The sequence below is a fragment of the Strix aluco genome, chromosome 1 (assembly GCF_031877795.1).
Source record: "Strix aluco isolate bStrAlu1 chromosome 1, bStrAlu1.hap1, whole genome shotgun sequence".
In the NCBI taxonomy this organism is placed as follows: domain Eukaryota; kingdom Metazoa; phylum Chordata; class Aves; order Strigiformes; family Strigidae; genus Strix; species Strix aluco.
In genome coordinates, this window is record NC_133931.1 from 62146955 (window position 1) to 62164420 (window position 17466).

Here is a 17466-nt window from a genome sequence, read left to right on the forward strand (position 1 = left end):
ATGAAGACCATGTTTGAACTTGTGACCTAAATGCGAAAAGTTCCATATGTACCTCTGTAAGCTATCTAGATTTAGATAATGTTTCTTCAACAATAGTAAATTTTATGCCAAAAGGCTGTGAAATGTATTGCTTGACTGATATAGACCGAAGTTTTGTTGTTTGTTTTTTTTTTTTTTTTTTAATTTGAGCTTTATAAGTATAATAAATATGGGTTAAAATTATTTACAAACTGTGTTCACTTAAAACTAGCAGCTACAGGTATACCCTTTAATGGCAACTCTCGATCTAGCTGAAAGTACATTGGGTAACAATAAGCCCCTGAGACATGGGAATACTGGAGCAGCCCTGGATCTAGCTGAAGTCAGTGGGAGTTCAGAAATCAAGAGAAATTGCTCGTGGCATTACAGGCACAGCCTTACTGTGTTGAAGTAAAGGTGGAACTTTTCTGTGAAATGGAAGGAAAGGACAGTCAAGGCCGGACAAGAACTGCTCAGCTGGCATTGTGAAATCTCCTGACTTCCTGCATACACCATACATATATACCAACCACACACCCATTTTAGGGGGCAGGGTTTTCTTGTTTTAATATACTTCTGCCCATGAATTGAGTATTTTTTATGCTTTTAGGCACATTTTTAAAAGCATATTCTTAAGAGTAATATTCTTAAGAAGAAAAAGCATATTCTGAAGAAGAAGACTGAAAAGAACCTGTTTGACCTTCTTTTTCATAAGTAAGGAAATGGCTGCAACACTTAAAGCCAAGAGGAACAGTTAGTCATTACAAAGAAAGTAGAACAACATTAATTTCTAGGCACACCGGCTACTACAGTTTTTAGACATTTTAAAATTTAATATAATCCTTTGTAGTGAACATTCTGACCTGATAGTTACACTTTACTTTGCTCTCTTTTATGTGGTCTAATGAACTAGGTATGATTCTTGATGTCTAACTAGCTTTTATTTTTAGGTTTTTAAATAAAATTCTAGCTACAGCTGTGTGCTTAGTCCTCATATAACTCTAACAGGAGCTGGCTGAAGAAAAAATGCAAAAATCATATTATCTCTTGAGTTCTCAAAAATATTTTCCCCTGTAAAAAAGTAAAGAGTAAGTAATCTTCTAAATAATTTTCATTTTTTTATTCCATTCTCTATCCCCCCTTAAAGATGATAAAATAAACTACTGCTTCTCTTCCTTTTAAGCAGTCCTGCTTAAGAACAATAAATTTCTGACAAATGGAACTGTTTATTTTTAAATGACCAGGTTTATATTTGAAAAGTTTGGGGTACACTTTTGTCATTAACTCTACCCTGAAAAAACAGTCAACATTTTCTGCACCAGTTTCACCAGACAGGGAAACCAGGAGACAGAGACACTGAGCAACACACGTCCTTGCCACAATCTCATTCAAATCACACAAATCTCATTTGATCCTCCAGACCTATGGCAAATGCATAACCAAAACTTCAGAATGTTTAAGTATTGTAAAGTGACATCTGGAGTTGTTTTGTTTTGTCTTCGGCACTTGCTCTCCAAAATGATTGCCTCTTGGTGAACTCTATACTCCTTGGGCCAGTTGTGAATACTGAAGTAAGGGCTACAAAGCCAGGCCCATGAGCTGCATTGTAAAGAATGATTAAGATTTAAAATAGAATTAATTTGGCTACATGGGAGAATATAATGTTCCAAATAAAAATATATGTATATTTTTTTGAAAATGGTCTGACACCAGTAGCCATAAAAATTCTTACTGGACATACACTTTTACCTTTTAATGGAAGAAACTTTAAAAGTTGAAGAAGGAAGTCTCTGTGAAGTTTCTGCTCTTCTGTTACAGAAAAATACATGACCATACCCTTCTATATATATATTATTTTGATGAACTAGTATGGGGAAACACATAAAACGAGCCTATATGTACTCCCGTGAATTGGCTTTGCACATGTCTGGTACAGACTTCATATATATTGTCTTTGTTAGATATGTCTTACTCCAGGTTAAAATCCACTATGCCAAGAAATTCAGGCTGGTTGTGTCAACAGTGCTTGTACAGATGAGATCTGAGCTGGGACGAGTTCTCCACCTTGTCTGTCTTTCTGCATCTCCAAACCTACATGACTCACTGCAGACCTGAGCTAGTACGGGCAATATGGACAATCAATGAATAAGATGCATAGGCTAATCTAACCGTATAGAGCTACTCACAGGAACTAGTGTCATGATTTATTGCTTGCCTTTGGCGACGAGAAAAGTGATATATTATTTCCCTGACTTTAATAGAAATCCATTTGTGAGGCCCAATTTACTCTGACTTTATTCAGCTATTGGTCTATAAACAATTAAAATGACTCCTCCCTTTCTCCATTACTCAGATTAGAAGTTAGTCTTCTTGTGCTCTTATTAGAAATGTCCTTTTGCTATACACTGTTGTCTACCATAATATAATTGTTAGAGAACTTTGATCTAAGAAAATATTAAGCTGTATTCTTGCTAAAAAATGAACACCCCTATCATCAACAGAAAACTCTGTAATGAATTAAAAAATCTTAATATCAGAAGTGCTCATCAATCTTTTTTTCGGTAGGTTTCCTCTTGAAATGAAGTGAAACATGTGAGAGTGGCACTCAAAAATAGGTGTGAATTAGAAAAAATGTAAGTAAATGAGCACTGTTTTTTTTAGGCATAAGCGTAACAGATAGAGATACAGAATAACACAACATAACCATGGTATGAAGTAGAAGCAATAGCACTACTCTGATTAAAATGTGACACATGATTTATATGTATGTGTTATGGATAGTTTATCCTTAGTAGCTATAATGAGGTCTTAATGACATTTATACCTTAAACTGATTTCAGCAGTGCCAGTAAACAATGCAAATTTAACTCCAATCTGAGACAAAGGGGGGTGTGAAAGAACTTCCTGCAAACTTCACGTTGTTTTAGTGTTGGTTTTTTTTAACACTACTATTAAACTGGGTGGAGGAAAGTCCCTCCAAAAATGAGGAAAAAACCCCAACTTTTAAAATATTTATATACATTAACTGCTATAATGGAAATGGAATTTACTACCAGAAAATGTGCAAGAATCTGTGAGAAAACAAAGTGGAACAATCAACCTGCAGTGCCCAAAAACTATATGTGATGATGTGATATATAAAGATTTCTAATACATATTATAATATAGGAATCTAAATATACAATATTACCTAAAAATAAAAACACAGGATTAAATACATATAATAAAAAAGGACTACAGGAATTAAAAAATCAGAAAATTAGGCCACAGTTACTAAAAATGACCAGCAATCTATGGTGATTTTCTGTATATTGTCTTCCTTAAAAGTATGATTTTCCAAGGCCGTTTGAACATTTACCACCTAAAAGATCAAGTTCCTGTAAAGTGTTACAATAATTTAAAAATTTTAATAAAATGATGACAAATGACCTTTCTGAATTATACAGAATTAACAGAAGTGGGAAAGAAGTAATTTGTGTTCTTAAAATACAACCACATACAGCTACATGCCTGCAAAGAGCAGTAAAGAAGAAAAAGGCATTAACATCCCACCGCAATTCAGGCCAAAGAGCCAGGAGGAGAGTAGTTGTTGCAAGATGATGGTAACCTATGCCAGGCAGGTAGGCAGCAATAACATAAACATTGGATATGGTGGATATAACATGGGCTTTGTTGTCAATGAACACTCATAATTCAGATTTCTGACTTGTCTATCTGAACTACAGATTTGTATATACACAGATTAGATGCAAAAGTTCTGAAATAATTTGTAATTACACTTCTGAGTATAAAAAGGGAAAAAAAAAGAAAGAAGTATATCAAAATAGAGAACTCATCAACATGCAGACCTCAGTCAAAGTAATTAGAACTGGATCTGGAGCTCCTGATTTTAGAAGCTCACACATATAAGGACATCAGATATGAAAGATTTGAATTTTGTATTACTAAAACCGTATTTCTAGTCCTCATCATTTAGAACTAAAGCTAGCAACTGTGAGGCAAGTCTAATAGGTGATATATGCAGAGAGCATTAAAACAAGATGTCTGAATGCATGAACTGCCCAATTTAGTTCAATACATGTTTTTAAGCCAAGAACAAATTCATCTGAGCTATCCTGCTAACATCCTCCTCGTCTGCCATCCAAGTTGCAATGCCAGTAGCACACTTCGGTGAGTTCACCCTTGGTGTAAAACTGTTGCTCTTACTGGGATACGTCTGTTTGCTGACACATTTGGATGGGAAAAAGTCTATACGTTAACTATACGTTAAGGCTAAGACAAGCCAATAGCATACTGGTAGCCTATAGAGAAGATTCAAATCCCCACTCCTCCTCCCCCTTTCTCTCTATCACCACTCCAAATGCGCAAACCTCTTTTATTTGTATAGGCTGCGATACTCGCCTGATAACAGGTTGAACTACACCAGCTACTGATGCAGCTGGAAAGTATTGTTATTCAGTTTGCGTGTCTGCCTTGAAAAACCCTGACTTCTCATAAATGGTTTAATTCTAACGATTGGAAAATGCTGTTCTTGTGGACTCTTGCAGCAACAGATGACAGTTTCTAAATGATGGGAGTGAAAAATAAGGGAAATATTCTACTTTATGTATGATTTATTGTTAGGTAAATGAACCTCAAGAGATTTAGCTACCTGAGCTGACTTAGGGAGGTCCAATGAGGAGTGGAACCACTATGAAGAAACTGAAAGGTGTGTATGGGCAGGAGAAGGGAAGGAGACAGAGAGAATATGAGGAAGGTCACTACTTTGAATAGCAATACTAATTTAAGCCATATTCAGCATCATCCCTAGTGAGAAGAAAGTTAAGGTATGGAAGACAAACTGGGGGAAAAAGCTACCAAGTTTTCTGGATTACTTTCCTTCAACTCTGTAAGGTTGTCTATCAGTGCCATTTCTGCAAAAAGCTAAGCCTTTTGATTGATAAGAGTGACAAGGGGGCAGTTTCAGACACATGAAAACCTTTGGTTGATACATGGGCCGGGAAACTTCATCATCCAGAACCAACTTTTTTTAATAGTGTGGAAGGATGTAGATTCCTAAGACCAATTTTTATTTTGTCTCACATGCAATATAGTCTACTGCAAAAGTTGCCTATGGTAAAAGCTGGCTGAAGGCGGAAAAACATTTTTAGCCCAGTTGGCTTCTTCACATATGGCTGCTATTGTCCCACAGCTGCTGCTGAAGACACTGCTTAAATTAATACTATGTACATGCGTCAAGCAAGAATATCCAGCTGGATCCTGAAAATAATTACTTGTTCAAATTCTTGTATCCGAAGAAAAAGGAGGCTTGAGAAGAAGGTAAGAACACATAAAAACCCCTTGTTTGAGGAACCGACAGAACTGTACAAGAATTAACCCAAAACTTTCCCAGACAGGGCCTTCCTTGCTTATGTGGCTCTCTCTTATTCCCCTTTTGGATTAAGTTGCTAAACTCCCAGCAGTTTCTCTAGGAAAGGAGCAACCTACTATGTTGGGGAAAGAAGTTAGTCTTTTGTTACTTATTTCATTTTCTTTCCTTCTTCAAACACCACTGCCAATCTAGAAAATCACTCATATTTTTCATACCGACAGTCCTGGTTTTACAAGCAAGAGTTACAATCCATAAGGTTTCTGAAATGATCCACTTGGAGCTATTCTTAGCTTTGTTTGTTTTACCACTGATAACATGTAATCATAATTGTAAACCAAGAAGTTTTAATATCAAACATTTAACAAAAACATACACTATTCTAGACATATCTGAAAAAGCTGAACTTTGTATTTGAAAAAAATAATTTATTTTTGCAACTCTTATTAGAGTCATCGCCTCCTGAAATAGTCCTGGCCTGCCAGCAACTGAGGTCGATCAGACACATAAAGAAGCATACGACCCTTGGATAAGACTCAAGAAAAGCCTTTAACTCTCAATAAATGCCTGAGATATAAAAATGTAAATGCAGTCAGGACATATTCTGACCTCAAATAACTTCAGCAATTAAACAATTCACTGACCTCAACCCACAAATACCTTTGATCTCAGTAGAAGAATTCAGGCAGAATGTGTATGAATATTCTCACAATTTTGTGAGTTTCAGCGATTTCTTTTTAACCTTGAAATCAGTAGTTGCATAATGAGTCATAGAAATAATCTCACTGACTCTCACGCGATTATATAGGTAAGCAAATTATGCATATCTTTGCAAATCAGGTTTTTGATTTGCATCAGTTATATACCACAAGCAGGAAACTTAGGAAGTATTTTACTAGCTCCGCATCAGTCAGCAAATATGACTTGAGACAACTTTTAAGACCCATATTGTCCACAGATTTTAATTCTTCACCCCCTGCTAGTTTCTTCCGTCAGTCTCACACATCCTAAATTAAGAACTGTTTTGTTGCTCTTGTTTTAGCATTTTATTTTTAAAAAAGGGGCCGGCAAACATGCAAGCAAACAGCCTGTTCGGCTAAAGTTGCTGTAGCACAGCTGATGTGGCCGAAGTTTGGTGACAGTTTTCTCGGTAGCGATCTGTGAAGCATAAGTTAAACACCAAAATAATGCTTTTTCTCGGGCATCGGGTTCACGCCGAGGGGAGATGAAGCGGAGGAGAACGGAGACCGCCTCCCTCCCTGGCACGGCGCGGGCCTGCCGGGGGGCGCCCATCGCCGGCGCCTCTCGGCGGGGCAGCAGCAGGCCTCGCCCGCCACCCCTCCTCGGGGCGGGGAGCGGCGGGGGGGCCTCAGGGGAACCCCTCCGGCGATGCTCCTCGCCAAAAAAAATTGGGGGGGAGGTAGCTCCCTTTGAACTTTATGAGCTTCTGTAGGCGAGGGGAGCGGTCAGAAACCGGAGTGGAGTGGGGTGGGGGAGGGAGGGAGGAAGAAAGAAGCCGGGGCGAACAAAGCCCGACCGCCTCCCTCCCAGCGCGGCTCCCGGCCGCCTCCCGCGGGTCTCCCGCGGCCGCCGAGCGGGGACGAGCCCGGGGGAAGGCGCCCAGACGCAGGGAAGGGAGGAAGGGAAGGGGCCGGGCCACGCCGGCCGGGCGCTGCGGGGCAGGCGGGCCGCGCAGGGCTACTGGCGGGGGCGGCCGGGGCAACCAGGCAGGCGGAGAGTCAGAGCGGGGCTGGCCCGGGCCCTGCTGCCCCCGCCGGGCTGTGCGCGGGCGCCGCAGCCGTGCCCGCGGCAGCGGCGGCCATCGCGGCCTCGCCACCCCCGTGCGCCCCTCCGAGGACGGAGGGGTGGGGGCAGAGGAGGCGGAGGAAGCGGCGGCGGCGCCAGGAACAGGGAGGCGGCGGCACGGCGAGGGAGGGAGCCGGAGCCGAAGCCGGGCCGGGCCCCGCAAGAGCAACAGCAGCGCCAGCTCCTCCTCCTCCTCCTCCTCCTCCTCGGTGAGTCCCGCTCCGCCGCCCCGGGAGGCTGCTCGCCGCCGAGCCCGGATGCCGGCGCAGGCCGGGCCGCGCCGCCGAGGTGCCCGGGGAGAGGCCCGCGCCGGGAGCGGGACACCGCGGCCTCCGCCGGGTGAGCGTCCCCGGGGCAACGGGCGCGCCGCCGCCCGTCCTCCCCCTCCCTGCCCCCCCACACCCCCCCCCCGCCCCCCCGGTGGCCGCGGAGGGAGAGCCGGGGAATGGGGACGGCGCGGTTCCCTGCTTGCCCGCCGCCCTCCTCCCGAGCCGCGGCCCCGGCCTCCTCTCCCTTTGTTTGCTCGGCTCCCCGAGCCTGCGGCGGCGCCAGGCCCTGCGGAGGCACCGGGGCCGCGGCGCGGCCTGCAAGGCGGGCGGGCAGGCGGGGAGCCGCGCCGGGCCCGGGCCGCCGAGGCGCTGCCCAGCCCCCGCCCTGACAGGAGGCGGCCGGGACCGGGGCCGGCCTCTCGTCCCCACCAGCCACGGCGGTGGGGCCCGCACGCCCCCCCGCCCCGGGCCGCTGCCCCGCTCCTACCGGTGCCGTTATAGGGGGCGGATGAACTAGGTGGATTCCCCCCCACCCCGCCCTGAAACCCGCCTTCAGATTTGGGCTTGGGGGGTGGGGGGGTGGGGGTGGTGTCCCTTCTCCAGGTGGGCGGGTGTCCGGCGGGGGCGCTTTGGGCTGCCGCGGCGGGGACTTGTGCGGCGGCGGAGCCCCGGGGCGCCGGGTGTCGTTGGTGTGAGGTGAGGGTGCGCCAAGGGCTCCCGAAGGGGCGAGCGAGAGAGGCTGCTTTCTGTGACAGGCAGCACTTAAAAACTTGACTTTTAACAAAAAAAACCCCCAACACCAAAACCCCAAACTTTACTGGCTTTCATTGTTCTTCCAGCTGCTTCTTAACATTCTCTTTCCCTAATGTTGCCACTTCTCTCAGAAAACGACTGATCCTGACCCATGCCTACCTGCTTGCTTAAGAAAAAAGCCTTTGCAGAACACTGAGGTTTTAAGAGGTGCAGATGATGATGCTTCTGTGATGTGAGGTGCTTTGGCTGTGTCTTTCTGTCGCCTTTACATTTTCTTTTTCCTATGTTTTCAAAATCATCTTAGTTTGGAACACAAGTTTTTTTTGTGGAGTAGGTTACTCTGTTAATGAGATTGGTTGCAGAATACATGTCAGTCAGGGAAAGCTTCTCTTCCACTTACTAAATTCTTGTGCCCTTTAACTATTAGGTCACAACCCCTCTTCCCTACCTGCCAGGAATGTTTACGCCATGTCCAGGGGTTCATACACCTGTAGTTAAAAAATGCCTGCTGCAGGCCTCCTGTCGTAGAGATCTGCTGTCTGCACAAGTGCTTGAGGAATAATGCATCTGCATTTCTGCTCTGGGCGGAAAAAATTAGCACTATTTTAGATTTGTGTTAATAAGCATATCCTTGGATTGTAGAAAACATGGAAGCTTCAGTATAGTTATGAAATAAATTACTTAGCTTGACTCGAAGACTTTAAACCACTGGAGAATGTGTAGGTATTTTTGGAGTCCTCTGCAGTAAGGCAGCAATCGTAGCTCACAGTTTCATGTGTAACTTATGAAAGGCAAATTTCAGCTTTTTCAAAATGCTTATTTTCATGAAGTGTTAAGCAGTACTTGAGTGGAGTCTTCACTTCCTATTATGTATTTTTTGGTTTTGCCGCACTGCACTGTGTTTGGAACTAAGCTTTTACTTAAAGCAGGTTCGCTTGTATGCTTAATCAGGCACTTATTCCCTATGTCCTGAGTTTTGAGATTTAAGTAGTTCTTTTTTTTAAAAAAACTAAAATTCAGTGAAGTTAAGCCTTAATACTTAAAAGTATGAGTGGTCACGGTGTAGTGTTATGTAGAGATACCTGCATTCGTGAACTGCCTGGGCAGCTGCAAGGCTATGGAGTAGTAAGGAAGAAGCACTGTGCTGTTTCTAGAGTTTTTCTGAGCATCACTTTCATCGCATTGTGTATGTGCAGCATCAGAGTATTCGTGTGGATTCAGGAGACCTGAGGGATAATCCCAAATTTGAGAACTTGACGTACTGAAATCTAAAAAGATGTGTATCATTCTATACTATGCTGTTAACTTTTTTTTATCCTAGATTGTGAAGTCAGTCAGTGCAAGACCTTGGGTTACTTTTAGAGAGGGGCGGTTTGAAGAAATACCTGGTCCACATTGTTCTGCAAGTAGATTACACTTCCTAACTCTCCTTAGCGCAGTAAAGTGGTGGAGTGAGAGTGAACTGTTAATTAAGAGGAGTTATTGGGAAGCAAGTTAATTCTGCTCTTTCTTATGAAATCTTCTATAGTCATAGAGTAACTTGAACATAAACATTTGAAAGACTTCATCTAGCAGCGTTGCCTTGAGTTCCCTACATGTTTGCTACACTATGGCTGGCAAAACAGGGGCCACAGTGCAGGGTAATCCCTTACTCAAGTGCCTTATTTGCTATTGCTTTACTGCCCTCCTGGGCCTACACAGCACTATTTTGATAGTGTTTGGGTAGTACAATGTGTTGTAGGGAGGTGAGTGATAACATGAAGTAGATAGAAGGGAGACTTCGCTTCTGGTATGTGTCTCAGCGTTTTGTTGATAGTGGTTTAATGTGTGTTAGCAACAAATTGGAGGGGTAGCTCAAGCAGTTTTGATGCTGCAAGGAGGAAAATAAGATACAGGTAGTATAAAAGTAAATGTAATCTAATTTAGGAATGCAAATGCTAAAATGTATTTAGTATAAATTGGATAGGATTGGAATTGAAAAGCAGAACAGAGTTTTCTTATGCAACTTAACAGCATATTTTATAGTGTAAAGTATTAAACCAAAAAGAAATACAGAACTTTGAGTTTCCTCTTGGTTTTGTTTTGTTTTTTGTTTTTTTTTTATTTTTTTTTTATTTTAAAGAGAAATAACAAAATCTGGTAATGTGCCTTATCCTTACGTGTATGCCAAAATCTAATTTCATTCCACTTGAGGGTATGCTTATTTTTCTGGAAATGCGTATCAGTCTTCAGAAGACAATAGATATACTTGATGGAAAGCTCCCAAGTTCTTACAGCCTCTGTCCCAGTGCTTACATTGAATTTGTAGTAGTAGTAGTAGACAAGGAAGTATCCTTTAAAAAAAACTGTCCTGAAAATTTTCCTTGACAATTTCGGATAGCAGGTTACATACAGCAGTATGTTTTTTTAGAAAACAAGAAGACTGTGCTTGTAATGGCATATTTATTGTCCATGTTTAAAAAGCAGCTTCATACTACTCAAATATGCTTCTGATACAGCAGAGGATAAAGATTCATGACACACAGTAGATTCCTTCTTTCATTGTTATTGTTGATTTTTTTCCTCTAGAAATAATTGATTTCTGAATTAAAACTCTGTACTATGTAAGTTGGATAAATTTCTGTGTCAAAAATTGTTGCATTAGTTTTGAAACAAACACTTAAAAACTGGTAGCTTTGGGTTTTTTATTGCAGTAGGGTTTTTTCCCACTGTAGCTGATTGTAAGCTACTGAAACAAAAACACGTCACCTACTTCAGCCTTTCTTGGTGGTTAAAACCAGACCCAAAACAAGCTGGCCTTGGATTATTGCCTTGTATGAAAATGGAAAGATGACTTTATATAAAGTGTTGTCTAATACATCAAATATATAAAGAAGGTTACACAAACTTTGCTAGACTCTACACAGGCTGAATTTGCAAAGGCAACATGATGCAGAATCTGACTTAGTTTGCTTATTGTGAGAATTAAAACTTTCAGATCAAAGTGTTAGAAATTTAGCTCTCTGATTTCTTAAGCTTACTTAAAAGTCTCTCCAGATTTTTTCTTCTACCAGTTTCCATGGTCTTCTGACTCCTGCTTTTGTCATGTACAGGCATGCAAACAATAAGCATATACAACTTCAGATAATTTCAGCAAGTTTTGAGGTGTATGGCTTTGCAAACCTGACTGCTATTCATTAGAGTCTGTAATGTGGATTTAAGGACCTATCTTTAGATATTTTTATTAAAAAAAAAAAATTAAACTATTAACTGTCATGAAATTTTCTCCTGGAAAATATTAAGATAAAATACTCTGGAAGTTGTTGGCCCTTTTCTGTGTCCTTAACCATTCACATAAGACTTTGGACTGTGAGGAACTCAGTTGGCTTCATTTATGACAAGGATGTAAGCCACATGTTACCTAAAAAATTGTTCCGTGGTTGCTACATCACCAAGAAAACTATGCAAGTTAAATATAAGTCTTTATTTGTTTAGCATGGATGCAGATGCATTGACTGACTTGTTCTGCCTCCGACTTTAAAACTCCATTGAAGGAATATGAAAAAAATCTCCTTGCTTGCAGATAACCCCAACCTAAGGATGCTGTATATAGGCATTTCTGTCCAGGTGCTGCTCTCCAAACATTGCTTCCTATTGTGTATATATATAGGGCACTTGGAGCACGGGAGGCTTCCTGTCTTTCGTGAAACATTCTTTTCTTTTGTAATCTGCCAAGTGCAATAGGTTGGCAATTTTAAAAAATCTCAGTTTTGTAAAGTATGTGGCTTTTTTGTATAAACACCAAATAATTTTACTGTAAACTGCTGCAAAACAGTTTTGGGTGAGAGCCATTTTCTCTGTCAGTGAAGGTATAAATATTAGATGTTAGTGGTTTTTTCAGAGTTCACTGTGGTCTCTAGTTAAACAATGCAAATTTAAACAATGCAAATGAATCTGTGCATATTGCTAGGTAAATCATACAAATATATGGTATTTTTCTTTGCTTCCCAGTGCAGTGTATAGTCAGCAACTGTTTTTGTATTATTTAACTTGGATGGTATTTGATACTGATCTGTAAGAGGACGTGTGTAAGGTTTTGGTGGTAGTACGTTAATATGGTGAATGCAGCTAGCAGTTAAATTGGTTAATTTTAGGATTTGAGATTGTAGACTTAATACTTCTGGTATTGTTTCTCAAGGATATTCTGTAGTGCTTAATACAGAGTGCTACTCTTGATGACAAAATTGTTGGAAATGAGGTTCCAGTCAGGCTTGGTTTTACAGCGTGTTATCTCTGTTTTTCTTGAGTAGTTTTATTCTTAATTAATCTTGACGTTCTCTGGTAAATGTGCTAAAACAGCAGTTTGTAGGAGTCTTGAGTAGGTGATTGTTTTTCCTTCTCTAAAGCAGTCTGCATTCCTCAAATAGGTTGAGAACAAATTAGTAGGTTACTCCAAACGTTTCCGAAGGATGCTTGTTTGATCCCAAGATGTCTCTGCTACAGTGGTCAAGCCTGCTTGCTTTCTTGTTCCTTCTGATTTAGGGAATCCTATCTCCCCCAACTTTGCCTCATTAAGTGCTGTAAGACTGGGCAGTTACAGACTATAATGTTGACTCTGTTTTTGGCATCAGTAATGGGTTTTAATACTCTTTCCAATCCCTTTTGGTTGGTAATCAGGTATCACCTTAGGAGGTTTTATAAAGCAGAAATAGAGGTGAGTGGCATCAGGGCAAAGGTTTTTGGTTACAGAAGGTGTGCCTTTTAGGATGAGATTTGTGGAAGCTGTACTCCAAAAACAGGGTAGGCAGCTTTTCAGGTCAACTCTCTTTGTTCAGGAGCTGGTGGGAACTGGGCAAGTGAGGAATTCTCACCAGAATCACTGAACAGAAGCTGTTTGTGCAGGCATAATGGTTTGGGTGAAACCTGCGCTGGGGAAGTTTTCCAGGCTGGAATTTGGTCAGCCTGAGGAGACTGACTCCAGAATAGTTGGTTTGTCCATTCAGAGGTATGAGTCTCTAGGTTATGTATAAGATCTTAAGTCTGGATCTGAGTGCCTGGTGGCTTTTTTTTCTTCCCCTCCCTGTTCTCTCTTCAGTGGAAAACAGAGGCAAAACCAGTGCTGATCCAATGCTCTCTGAAAATTGACTTTTCACCTCTTCTTGGCTTTTGAAAGGGAGAGAGCTTTGGTTAGTAAGTAGTGTTGAGAAGTAACAAAGGATTAGCCATAGGCCTTTGGCATGATTTTGTGGAAAAAATCTAGTTGCTTGGGAAAATACTTGCATGTAAATGTAAATATTCTGCAGTCCCTTACTGAAGGGATAAAAAAGGCTATACTGACCAATGCACTAGTCTTATTTGCAGTCTACCCAGCGATGATCAAAAGAAGACGGTGAAGGGAAGTTGTTAAATCAGTACTCACTCAGATGTCCTGTATATTACAAAAAAAAGTGCTTTTTTGAATGTGCAGTGTTTTAAATGTTGACATGGAAAACAGGAGCTGTTTTCTGTGCATCAGCATTGAAAAGTATGTATCTTTACATTCTTTTAAAATTGGGCTAATACATTTTTTCATCTTATTTATAGTGTGTGTAAGTTTAAATGTATGTCAGATAGAATAGGAGAAAAAACAGTCTGTATATATATATATCTACACTATTTTTTTCATGCTTGAACTTTCAAGCTTAGCTAGCTTTTGCAGCCAGGCTTCTATACTCCTGGCTCTGCAGAAATTTGACCTTGATCTGGAGATAGCTATCTTAAGGGCTTTGAATTTGTGTAAATCTCATAGAGCATGTTACTTCATATAGACAGTGAAAATTTTATCCTGCATATGAGAATTTATACACCAATTTGAAGTTTCTCAGTGTAAGGCCCCGATTCTTCATGTGCAAGCTAAACATAATGTACAGTGAACAGTCCTGTTGATTTAAATGTCTGCTCACAGTTAATTATTATTTGCTGGGTTGCGACTGCATATTAGCAAAATCAGATAATTTAGGGCTGTGTGGAAAATTATTTTCTGCTTCTGTGGAACATTATTTAAAAAAACCCCCCCACCACCAAAAAAACCCCAACCCCAAAAGTCTTCCAGTGTGCATCAGGACAAAACAGTGTCTGTCTCAAAACTTTAACTAAAATATTCTCCATCAGATTTGCTGGTTGGGATAGTGAGATGTTTCTGTTTGCAGGTGATTAGAGTGTATGTGTAGGCAGAATAAAAAAAGAACTTCCTGATCTTAATCATGAATGATTAAGAGTCTCTCTAGTTTTCACCCAAAATTACAAAATTTGCATGTAGAGGAAGCTTTGTCAGAACTGGTATAGTCCTGTAAAAAGGTTTTATTCTGACAAATCAGGTCTTCATAAAAAAGGTGTCTAAGCACATTTGCCCATGCAGTCAAAATTCTATTCCCATTCTGGTCAGTGTGCTAGTTGTGAAGTGTTAATGTATGTGCCTTCTTAAAACCACCCCTTGGACCTAAAAGGACTGTCAAATTTAGAAAACCTATTTAGTGTTTCACCTTCTGTTTTAGGGGAAACAGAATATTAAAGTAATTTTGTGAGATTAGACGGAGATAATACTATGTACAGGTGTGTTTGTGTATTTGTCAGTACTTTGAGCAGAGCCATGTCTTCTGTTTCCCATATATGGATAGGCTCTAAACCATAAAGAAGACAATTAATTTACCCTTTGTTCTTATTGGGACTCCTGCCAGTGAGAATGGGAAGGGAAATATTTTAAATAAGCTGTGGTTTACATTCTCACTTTCCCAAATGCAGAGCTGGGATTACTCTCTGCAGTGAGTCCCAAGACCTTGGGGAAGCAGCCAGGCTGAAGTCCCAGAGGGCCAGCGGGCACAGGCCGGGTGTGACTTCTGCTCAACTGATCCCGGTCCTGCTGCTTAAGTCTGTCCAGGGGTGGCTGCTTAATTACAAGAGGTACTCTATGAGGAAGAAGATCTCCCCTCAGGCACTCATATGACTGAAGATCCCCCAATCATTAAACAGAAGGAAGGAAGTCTTCTCCCCCTTTTTTTTTTCTCTCTTACTCCCAGTTTGTTGTGTTGTGCTGGCTTGTCTGTAAAATAAGCCCTGGTTTCTATTTCACTGGTTCCATCAATTTTACAGACCATGACTGTTTTATCTTCAGTAGCCAATACTGTTTGATGTTCCGTGTATAAAATTGGTTGTATTTGAAGTTGACAGTGATCCTAACGTAACATTCTTGTATGTGGTTCGATGCAGGTAAGCTTTCTTTAAGTGAGGAATATTCACTTAAAAGAATCACAACAGTTTAGAAGGATCATTTTCAAATGTCTCGTTCTTAAGGATTTATCCCCTTAAAAAGTTTTAAAACTATCTTAACTTTGTTCAGCAGTTGACAGTCTGTAGCCATCTTGTATGAAACACATTTTCTGATTCTGAAGATTCTGAAACTTATTTCAGAATCAGTAGTGAAGCTTTAAATATTGTATTACTGTTTTACTTGGGTATTGGTTCATCCAGGTGAACATGTGAGTAGCTCTGTTAAAATAATCTTTCAGTGCTTAGAGTTTTGGAAGAGCGAGACATCTCCCACCCCCCCAGCACCTCCAAATTTGATGGTATTTAGAGGGGCTTAAAATAATGATTGGATTACTTACAAATGAAGATGCAGGCAATAGGGAGCTTGTGTATTTATCAAATATTATCAAAGCTGGTAGTTTCATGATAAGCACTTAAGTACAAATAGTGGGGGAATAGACTTTCCAAACAAAAGAATATTTGGGTTTATATTCAGATTACTTGCCGAAAGGCAGTTTAAACTCTGTCTTGTATACCTTGGAAGTTTTGGGTTTTTTTTCTCACTTCAGAATATACCAAATAAATTCAGCCTAATGAATCACTTTCCATGTACAATTAGTTTTTCAGAAAATTGGATTAAAATGATTTTTTTAATTTTGTGGATTAAGTTGCTTCTGTTTTGTACTAAATTTTGACTACCGTTGTTTGAAAGATTCTTTCAGTGTTTGTCTCTTTAAAAATGAAATTGTTTTATGTAGCAGTAATGGGAAATGGTATGCTTTTTTCATCAGTATGAGGTGCTAAGTCACTTAAAGTTTTAATTTTTATTTCAATTTATTTCAATGGACTTTGGTTTAAAAAAGACAAAAAATGTCATTCAGAGCTCTTAGAATACTTACTGCTAATGTTATGATTTGCGTATATCCAATAAGATTGTGTGAGGTACTTAAGCAGTGTGGAACACCTTTATTTTCTGGGTGGTTCTTTGAGGCTTAAACTATTGGTGCTTAAAGGCGTGATGAAGATGGGGTTACAGATCTATTTGGTAACTATTGTGTGGATAAAGCCTTTCTACTAACAGTGACAAAGGGGGAGAAGTATATTCACTTGGAAAGAAGTTATTAATAACATTTTTCTGATAACATTATTTATGAAACCTTTTTGCCTTAAATTGTTTTCTACTAAGTAGTATCAGAGCCTAGAACAAACCAATGTTAATCTCAGTTGAATTGCATTTTGTTAAATACCATAGGTGTTCCAGAATAGAGAAGAGATACAAATATAACTATGTAACAATGGGCTCCTTACACTTGATGTACTAAATACTCTTTTGCCTTTAAAATGGATTCCCAAGTGTGTGTGAGTGAAGTATATTGTTGTCACTGTTAGTTATTGGCAACCATATAGTAGGTGGACATTGAGCCTAGCATCCACGTGATGGACAGAATTCATCTGCAATGAAATATGCAATTAGATATAAAAGTATATAGCTAAAAATTCCCTTGTCATTTTCACTTAGAGGTTTCACATACTGCAAGCAGTACAGGCTGCATTTCCCAGTGATGTAAAATACAGGATGTAACAGCTCCGTAGCTAAAGCCCTCATTCAGAATGTAAGATAGCCAAGTTAATTCTCCACTTCTGTCCTTTCTGTGTGAGGACTACACTGAACCCCAGCCTTTTGGCTTCTCCGTAATGCAAAAAGTTTTCTATTCCTTCTTTTGAAGCTGTTCTACAGAAGATTAACAGAGCTGAAAAAGAAAGGGTTAGAGACAGTATGTTTTCTCATCCCAGTGGAATAAGCAACTGCCTTGGAGAGGGGAAACCTGGGACTGACTTTCTGGTCCAATTCATCTTGCATCTGAAACTGTTTCTGCACAGTAGGGTATCTTAATCAAGAATAAGTGAGAATTTCCCTTCCATGATGGCTAGGACCGCTATCCAAGTTGCTAGAATTTTTAGTTTGATTTCCATTGGTGCAAGCTCCTT

At 40.5% G+C, this 17466-nt stretch overlaps 1 protein-coding gene across 2 annotated transcripts in view; it reads left to right on the top strand.

The window, feature by feature from the left end:
• The first annotated feature begins 7137 nt into the window (after positions 1-7137).
• Positions 7138-17466, top strand: part of SOCS6 (suppressor of cytokine signaling 6) — a 29490-nt gene continuing 19161 nt past the window's right edge. The window contains exon 1 of one of the 2 annotated variants that reach the window (XM_074822856.1): positions 7138-7401. The gene's annotated coding sequence lies outside the window, so the exon portion shown is untranslated. The other variant, XM_074822866.1, reaches the window with a different exon arrangement.